Source organism: Dama dama, chromosome 11, assembly GCF_033118175.1.
Source record: "Dama dama isolate Ldn47 chromosome 11, ASM3311817v1, whole genome shotgun sequence".
In the NCBI taxonomy this organism is placed as follows: domain Eukaryota; kingdom Metazoa; phylum Chordata; class Mammalia; order Artiodactyla; family Cervidae; genus Dama; species Dama dama.
In genome coordinates, this window is record NC_083691.1 from 16,650,418 (window position 1) to 16,660,361 (window position 9,944).

The window sequence follows — 9,944 nt, forward strand, 5'->3', positions numbered from 1 at the left end:
AGTATTCCACCTTGATTTTCATTTGCTTCATCTACATTTCCTGGAAGAATATATCAGTTCAGTTCAATTCAGTCACTCAGTCGTTTCCGACTCTTTGCGACCCCATGAATAGCAGCATGCCAGGCCTCCTTGTCCATCACCAACTCCCAGAGTTTACTCAGACTCATGTCCATCGAGTTGGTGATGCCATCCAGCCATCTCATCCTCTGTCATCCCCTTCTCCTCCTGCCCCCAACCCCTCCCAGCATCAGGGTCTTTTCAAATGAGTCAACTCTTCACATGAGGTGCCCATGAAGTATTGGAGTTTCAGCTTCAGCATCAGTCCTTCCAATGAATACCCAGGACTGATCTCCTTTAGGATGGACTGGTTGGATCTCCTTGCAGTCCAAGGGACTCTCAAGAGTCTTCTCCAACACCACAGTTCAAAAGCATCAATTCTTTGGCGCTCAGCTTTCTTTATAGTCCAACTCTCACATTCATACATGACCACTGGAAAAACCATAGCCTTGACTAGACAGACCTTTGTTGGCAAAATAATGTCTCTGCTTTTTAATATGCTATCTAGGTTGGTCATAACTTTCCTTCCAAGGAGTAAGCGTCTTTTAATTTACTGCACTTATTAACATAAAGTGAAAGGCTAGGAAAAGGCAGTTAGTTACCTGTCCTGTGGCTACAGTTTAAAACCCATCCTCGCCTTCCCCAGTGGCTCAGTGGTAAAGAATCCACTGCCAATGCAGGAGATGCGGGTTCGATCCCCGGTCTGGGAGGATTCCACATGCCGCGGAGCATCTAAGACACAACTGCTGAGCCCGAACTCTGAGCCGAGAAGACAGAACTGATGAACCCAGACGCCCTGGAGCCCATGTTCCACAACAAGAGAAGCCACCGTGATGAGCGTCCCCTCCACCATGGCGAGACAGTGTCCCCCGCTCGCTGCTACCAGAAAAAAGCCCACACAGCAATGAAGACCCAGCACAACCGAAAATTAAGTAATTAATTAAAAAATAAATATTAGCCATCCTTAGACTCTGGAGATGCGGGTGCAGGAAGAAGTATTCTGTGAGCGGTTGACCCGTTGCTGGCATTGAAGACATGGTGTCCCGACTCACGGGGGCTCCTCGTCTGGAGGGAGGCCGATCTGTGGGTCAGAGATCAGGGCAAGGTGTGGCCAGGGCCCTGGTGGCCGCCCCGTGGCACTGCAGCCAGGATGGGTGGTCAGGGAGGGCTGTGGGGAGGGTGAGGTGTGTGGACTGGGTCTAGCAGATGAGGAAGCGTCGGCCAAGCAGAAATGAGGGCATGGCCCAGTCCAGCAAGCGCAAGCACTTTGATGGGCATACTGGGTCTGGACGGCCACTGAGGGGTCCCCACTCGGGAGGCACAGCCCACAGAGTCCCGGGGCTTCATTCTAAAGCTGTGTGTGGGGGGCAGGTGCATCAGCTTTCTAGGGCCGCCACGACAGGGCACCACACACAGGGCTGAAACAACGGGGATGTCTTCTCTCTTGCTCCTGGAGGCCAGGGGCCCACGGCCCGCAAGAAGCAAGGTGGCTCCTGAGAAGCCCGAGCGCAGGCCCGTGCCATCGTCCCTCTCAGCGGGGGCTCTGCCAGCATCTCGGGCAGCCCCAGGCTTGTGCGGGCCGCCCCTAGTCTGTCTGCATCTTCTCATGCTCTTTCCCCCATGTGCCTCTGTCTCTGCGTCCACATTTGCTTCTGTGAAGACCCCAGCCACTGGATTAGCTCCCCCCGCGCCAAGTCCAGTGTGACCTCAAGCTGACCATCTTCAAAGGCCCTGTTTCCAGATGAGATCACAGTCACAGGTGCTAGAGGTGGGGATTCCAGCATGTTTTGGGGGGAATAGCTCAGCCCGTGATGGGGAGCATGGTCCATGGGTGGGACGACCCTGCCCAAGTGGAGGCCAATCCGAGGAGGCAGACGAGAGTCAAAGGCAGGGGGTTGCCGACCTTCCCCGACCCTGAAACAGCCCCACTCTGGTTGGATCTCAGGTCTTCAAGCTGACCAGGAAGGTGGGAATCACCCCAGAGGACACCCTGCTGAGGAGCAACTGCTTTTAAGCAAAATAAATCTGCTGTGTGTGTGTGTGTGTGTGTGTGTGTGTGTGTGTACACATGGTTTGTGTGTGTGTGTGCATACATGGTTTGTGTGTGTGCGCGCACACGGTTTGTATGTGTACATGTGTTTTGTATGTGTGTACATGGCTTGTGTGTGTACACATGGTTTGTGTGTACATGGTATGTGTGTATGTACATGGTGTGTGTGTATGTACATGATCTGTGTGTGTACATGGTTTGTGTGTGTACACATGGTTTGTATGTACATGGTGTGTGTGTATGTACATGGTCTGTGTGTATGTACATGGTTTGTGTGTGTGTGTACATGGTTTGTGTGTGTACATAGTTTGTGTGTGTGTGTGTACATGATTTGTGTGTGTGTATACACATGCTTTGTGTGTACATGTGTTTTTTGTGTGTGTGTACATGGTGTGTGTGTGTGTGTGTGTACACATGGTTTGTGTGTGTGTACATGGTTTGTGTGTGTGTGTGTGTGTGTGTGTGTACACATAGGTGCGTGGACTTGTTCTCCCCACAAAGAATACTCTTCTCTGTGCCTGCACTCGCCCACATCACAGACTCTTAGGGGACTCAAATTACAGAGCGTGGGCGAGTGTGGGTACTGACCGCAGGCTTGTGTGTGTGTGTGTGTTTGTGTGGAAGGTTGCTGTGCCCAGGTCCTGGGGGAGAGTGTAGCTGTTGATGTGGCCAGACCCCAGACAGCATCAAATGCTCCTGTTTCCTGGGCTCTCAGTCATTTAAAAATGGCCATTCCCGCTCATTACTGGAGCGTTCACAATCCACTCCTCCCTTTCTGGCATCACACAGCTGCATGTTTAGGGGTGAGGCTGACGCCCAGGGTGAGCCGGAGCCTCATGGTCAGGAGTGTGGCTGCGACCCGCAGGGCGCCCTGGGCTCCAGTCCCCGGTGGGTGAGTTCTTAGGCCTGTGTCTTACCAGGGCATCCTTTTCTTCATTTGAAAAGGATGGTTAAAATCCTTCATGGGACTTTTTTATCTTGCTTTTATTCAATATGTATTTATTTAAAATTTTTATATGAAAGGAAACAATTTTGGAAGTTTCAGAAAAGTAGACTCAATTATTTTATCCAGGAATTTTTATCTTGCTTTTTTCAGTATTTATTTATTTAAAATTTTTATACAAAAAAAAATCAATGAAGTTTCAGAAAAGTAGACTTAATTGTTAGTTTTACCCAGGAATTTAGGACATTAGTATTATAAATACAGGTTTTTTTCTTGTTTGCATCATCAAGTCTGACATAGTAGAGACTGTTAGGAGCTTGTTAAATGGAGGAATAAGTTGCCCTGTGTGTGTATGTGTGTGTGTGTGTGTGTTTATTGGAGGGGTGTCAGTTACTTGGGTCATTCAGTTAAGAAATCAGCCATTAAATTTGAACTGAAGACAGACAGACCATCTAGAGGCAGAAGTCTCACTCTACATGTGTTATGAATTGGGCCCCTTGGGTTACAAATAGGCCAGGCAGTTTGCTATCTCCATGCAGGTGCTAATTCGAGTGCTCCCAAGTCTGCCAGGACTGTGATCCCCACAGTGCAGTGAGAAAGGGGCTCTGGGAGAACTGGCCACCCCCCTAGGACATGGCGGCTGGTGGGGGACGGGTCTGCCCTGCTGGACTCATGTGTTGCCCATCACACCGTTTTTGTATCCTTCCTCTCTTGATCCACTCTAAACAAAATTATTGTGTATATATTGTGTATTGTAACATACTGCAAAAATATTACCATAAATTACACTGCATAGTTTATTCTAATATACGTGGTAAAAGTGTTGTAAACAGAACCAGTGCACATTAGATCCACAAAGTCAGTTACTTTCTAGGAAAGTGGAGGGCAGGGCGACAGAAGGAAGGGGACACCCTTCGGAGATGCCTCAGCCCCGCCTGTGATGTTTATTTCACACACTAGGTATATAACTGAGCTCTATAGCATTCAGGTTTTGTTTTTATTTTTAATTTAGCTGAAAAGTGCATGGGTGTTCATTACACTATCCTTTCTACTTTGTTTTTGATTTTTAATTTCTTAAGAGTTAGATTTTGACCCCAGCCCTCCCGCACTGCTCCTTATTTATGCTTTTAAAATTCTAAGACATTATCATCTCCCAGGAGTGTCGATTCTCTGGCGTAGCTTTAGGCAGAAACAGAAGAACTTGCCTTTGAAGGACTAACAGATTCTTGACTCCTCTGACCTTCTGGGAGGAATCCCTAGAGACCCTGAATACCAACAATTGAGAGGAACACTAATCCCTCTGGAAGCTCCCCAGGGAAGGATTGCCAGAATCCCAGGCCTGGAAGGACCCCTCAGACATCACCTATTCTTATGAAAGAGGAGCCTGGTGCTCCGGGGGGAGACACCCCCTGCCTGCAGCATCTTCCCAGCAGATCTCTCTCTCTCCTCAGCACCTGAATTCTGCACACAGAACAAAGCACATGAACAGGTTCCTGTCCTCAGGCATTGCAGCCACGGGGTGCAGAGATGTGAAGGTTACACCTGCCCGGAAGCTCAGTGAGAGCAGAGAGGAGCGGCTTCCTGCTAGAGCAAACTCCTGGAAGCGATGGGATTGTGGGGGGCGGGGTCAGCACAGACTGGGAGAGAAGGGCGCCTCCTCCCACCCCCACGGTGATCAGAGCCACAGAAGCAGGCTTCTACCGAAACAGGTTACGTCCTGCATAAGGACCCACGCACACCATTGTGTATGGAATATCTAGTTAGAGCTAGCACTTTTCTGTAATCTTCTCTTTCCAACATTTATTTCATCATTAGTCTTTTCATTTCTCCTGTAGAGCCTTAAGAATTTCTTGAAAATGACTTCTGTGAAATAATTCCATATGCCTTTAAACTTGTTCAACATACTTTTTCAATGTTTAGTGAAATTGCAAAAGTCAGTTTAGGTGTTTGCAAATGGTGATAACTTCTTTTCTTTGATGCCCATGTGATTCCCTCCAGCTGGTATATTCCTGGAGTTGGAAGGAATCTCAGTAGGCGTCGATCTCCTTTATACTAAAAAGGTGGTTTTTTAGACCAGAAGCATGACAGGTGCTTGAGAACCACTAGAAACAAAACCTCAGGCCTCACCTAAGATCTATTGAGTTAGGATCTGGATTTTAGGGTGATTTCTAGGTGACTCTTTAGGTGGGTAAATAATCCACCTACATCGCACGAGACACAGGAGATGCAGGTTCCATCTCTGGGTCAGGAAGATCCCCTGGAGAAGGGAATGGCAATCCATCCAGCATCCTTGCCTGGGAAATCCCATGAGCAGAGGAGCCTGATGGACTACAGTCCATGGGGTCGCAAAGAGTTGGACATGACTTAGTGACTAAACAACAGCATATATGTATAAATACATGTATGTCTCTGTGTGAGCGTGTAGACTAATCATAGGAGTGACGTCTTTGCCTTGGTTAGAAGCAAGTTCCAGGTGTTGAATTATACAGGGTGTGAGCATGGGCACTACCCTAGGGTCTTTCTTCCATGTAAACAGAAACTTGAGAAGCAATGATCAGATCTCATCTGTGACCACATTCTCACAGATGCGAGGACCTAAAGCTTGGCACCTGAACCTCTTCGTAAGTGACATAGCTGAGTTTCCAATCCTTTCATCTGCTTTCACACCACACTCACCAGCTTCTGCACCTACTTGTTCAGCCACTTAGTCCTGTCCAACTATTTGCAACCCCATGGACCGCAGCACGCCAGGCTTCCCTGTCCATCACCATCTCCCGGAGTTTACTCAAACTCATGTCCATTGAGTCAGTGATGCCATCCAACCATCTCAGCCTCTGTTGTCCCCTTCTCCTCCTGCCTTCAATTTTTCCCAGGATCAGGGTCTTTTCCAAGGAGTTAGCTCTTCGCATTAGATGGCCAAAGTATCGGAGCTTCAGTTTCAGCTTCAGCATCAGTCCTTCCAAAGAATATTCAGGACTGATTTCCTTTAGGATGGATTGATTGGATCTCCTTGCAGTCCAAGGGACTCACAAGAGTCTTCTCCAACACCACAGTTCAAAAGCATCAATTCTTCGGCACTCAGCTTTCTTTATAGGGCCTTCAGTCATTCTCAAAGCGCGTGGTAACCAAGGGTGCTGGATGATTCTTTTGTTCCCCGCAAATTACAAAGGATTTGGCCAGACAAATACTCCAAGACCCTCTAGAGCCTTTCCCTTGTGCAGAAACTTCAGCCAGAATAAACCAACAGTGAGACGGAGGGAGGAAGGTCACAGCGTTTTTCTGGGACTCCAAATGACTGCTACAGATTTAGCTCTGATTTTTCCAGCTCTCGCTCTCTAACCACAACCTCACTATCCTTCACTGTTTCGCAAGCCACACCAGCGATGCCAGGAATCTCCTGCTTCTGTCTTCCCACCTGGAAGAACTGTTGACCTCCTCTAGGCGACCCCGCTCAGACATCCCATGCTATATAAAGGCTTTCCATCAATCCAGCTACCAGCCCATTCCCACACCCCTGACGAGCTCCTGGAGCCCCTGCATGTCCCCGCCCCTTATATTTGATCAAGATGGCATTTAAGATGCATTGCAGTCTCCTCTTTGTGTCTTCACTCCTTTTTGGGATGTAGTTTCCTGGGGAGAATACAGGGCCTGAGTCTACACTTCGTTTTTCCTAATGTCTAGTATGTGGGCACCAAGTGATTTCTAAAAGAGTAGCTGCAAAAGAAAGAACCCCAAGACAAATAAAACAATATTTTGTTGACCTGGGCTCTACTAACATAGTGGCCTGAGTAGCCCTGTTCTATTCACCCCTGACATCCATGCGAGCTGGTCACAGAAATAAAGAGGCTGCCAGCATTTCAGACCTCAGTTTCATCATTGGGTCCAAATTAATTCCCAATGTCCTGGCAAAAGCAGAGCGTGGCACTCTGACGAGTCATACCAGGCTCACTTATGTCAATATTTTTCTGCACAGTTTAATGTCTCTGAGTTGGGGGTCTGACTTCCAATGTCAGCACAGAGCCCTGGTGGGAGTATAACGTTCCCACCAGGCTTCAGTTGAATATTTATGAATATTCTGTAGTAGCTGCCTTCTATTGTTCCTGGAAGGCTTTTATTGTTTAGAGAGTAATTAATCATATTCTGAGGGAAAATGCAGGAGCCAAGTTCCATGGTGAGGTTTACAATGACTTTTCCTCCCCAGGTGAGCAAAATAACAACCTCAGCCAAAGTTTTCTCCCCAAGTTGCTTGTCTCCTGTGTGAATCTGCACCCATTTCCGTGGGCCAAGGTGGGAATCCATGACCACTCAGCCAGCTGAAGGAGAGAGTTCTGGTGTGAGTGTTCTGCCGTGGATTTTGTGAGCCTGCTCTTTGGAATTCATGTGTGTGCTAAGTCACTTCAGTCGTGTCTGACATTTTTTGACCCCATGGACTGAAGCCCACCAGGCGCCTCTGACCATGGGGTTCTCCAGGCAAGGATACTAGAGTGGGTTGCCATATCCTCCTCCAGGGGATCCTCTCAACTCAGGGATCGAACCTGGGTCTCATGTTCCTGCATTGGCAGGAGGATTCTTTACCACTAGCGCCACCTATAATTTCCCTGGTGGCTCAGATGGTAAAGAATCTGCCTGCGATGCAGGAGACCTGGGTTTGATCCCTAGGTCAGGAAGATCCCCTGGAGGAGGAAATGGCAACCCACTCCAGTATTCTTGGCTGGAGAATTCCATGGACAGAGGAGCCTGGTGGGCTACAGTCCGGGGTCCCAAAGAGGCAGATAAAACTGAGCACTTTGGAGTTCATGGTTTAGGCCAAATGCTGAATCTAGATTTGTATCTCACACTTATTTCTGGTAAGGCTGTTATAGCTCTTCACACATTACCCAACCGCAGAATGAGAACTATTTATAGAGTTTCAAAGGTTGATATGGGGGAGTCCCCACTCCGTGCATTAGAGCTAGTATTTGACAGGCATTATCCTGATGCTGGGGAAGATTGAAGACAAAAGGAGAAGGGGATGGCAGAGGAGGAGATGGTTGGATGCCATCACAGACTCAAAGGACATGAGTCTGAGCAAGCTCCAGGAGATGGTGTAGGACAGGGAAGCCTGGTGTGCTTCCATCCATGGGGTCACAAAGAGTCAGACACGACTGAGTGACTCAACAACAAGAACAACCTATCAAATACACATTCAACAATAGGCTTTTTCTCCACTTGACTGTGTAACATAAACGAGATACTGTATCTGTTTGCTATTGATAATCATTCCTGAATTCAGTGGTTTAAAACGAGGAGCATTCATCTTTGTTCTGAGTCCAGTGGTCATGCAGGAGGCTCTTCTTCCTATCTCCCCAGAGTTCAGTCAAACACTGTGATTGGCTCGGGTCACTCTGGTAAGAGGTTCTGCTGGTCGATGACCAGCTTGGCTGTGCCTCACGCCATCTTCCCGTTTCTGGCAAGTTTGGCAAGTCTTGTCCTCAGGCTGACCTGAACAGAGGTTGAACAAAGAGAAGGAACAGGCGGGGTCCCTGGAGGTCTAGGCTTGAAAAAGTTTCACCTTAATTCTGCTGTATATTTTTTTTTCCTTTTTGTTTTTTGCCAGGGCAAATCTCAAAAATGTTCCAGAGTTAAGAAGTAGGGAAATACCTTCTGCCTCCTGGTGTCAGTGGCTGTAAAATCACATTGCAAAGGGGGAGCAGGGGGGCGGCCCCTGTGTAATCAGTCACAGATGTGTTCTTAGTTGATGACGTGGGAAACTCAACAAAAAAAAGAGATTAGTAAGGGGTTTTCACTTTCAAGGAAGAAAGGCCACGAAAGGCATTGATTGCCTCTGTGGTAGGAAGGACATTATGGTCCCAAGTTCAAACAAGTTGATTACAGACAACTCGGGCAGAGAGTGAGATAAACAAAGAAAGACGAAGTCATACTCACCATGATGTCGGCCTGCATGGTGTGGAGTGAGATGGTCCGGAGGAGGAGGTAGCAGAGGTACACATCCACTTTCTTTGTCTGGATCTCTGCTAACTTGGAGGTGAACCCTGTCTTCTGGCCCAAAGACTGATCATGGTGAAGCCCTGTCAACAGCCTCCTCAATCCCAAACCAGCTCAGATATGGCGTTTCTGATCCCGCCACCTATCGAAGAGGTCACAATAGGGATGGGATAGTTTCTGGTGAGTCCCTGTGTGTGTATGAATCCTCTCCTTTGTCTAGAAATTCTTCTCTTGGGGCTGGCAAAAATATACTAATATACTGATGAAAGTGAAAGTTGCTCAGTTGTGTCTGACTGTTTGCAACCCCATAGACTATACACTCCATGGAATTCTCCAGGCCAGAATACTGGTGTGGGTAGCTGTTCCCTTCTCCAAGGAAATCTCCCCAACCCAGGGATCAAACCACGGTCTCCCACATTGCAGGCAGATTCTTTATCAGCTGAGCCACCAGGGAAACCCAATATACTAATAGCATTAACAAAATAACAATGAAAAAAATTCAGTTGGAATTATTTGCAGTTCAAGTGCTGAGCAGATAGAAAAGCTGAAAATGTTTGGCATTTATTCTATGGTTAAGTTGTAAGCAGGAGAGAGGCCTGATCAGCTTTGTAGTTTAGAAAGAGCATTTCTATCTGGAGTGAATGCTCACAGGGGACTTGAGAACATGAACCTGGGTTTTTATTGTATTTCATTAAGCTCACAGAAAACACTTGAGAAATTAATTTAGAAATCCATTTTAACAGCAGCCAAAATACAAAATACTTAGAAATATATTTCACAAACTCTATATAAGACACTTGACTCTGAAAACCTTAGCCCATCGCTAAGAGAAGTGGAAGCAGACGTGAATGAGAGGGAGATGTGCAGTGTTTGTGAATTAGGGGACTCAGCAGTGCTATGATGTCAATT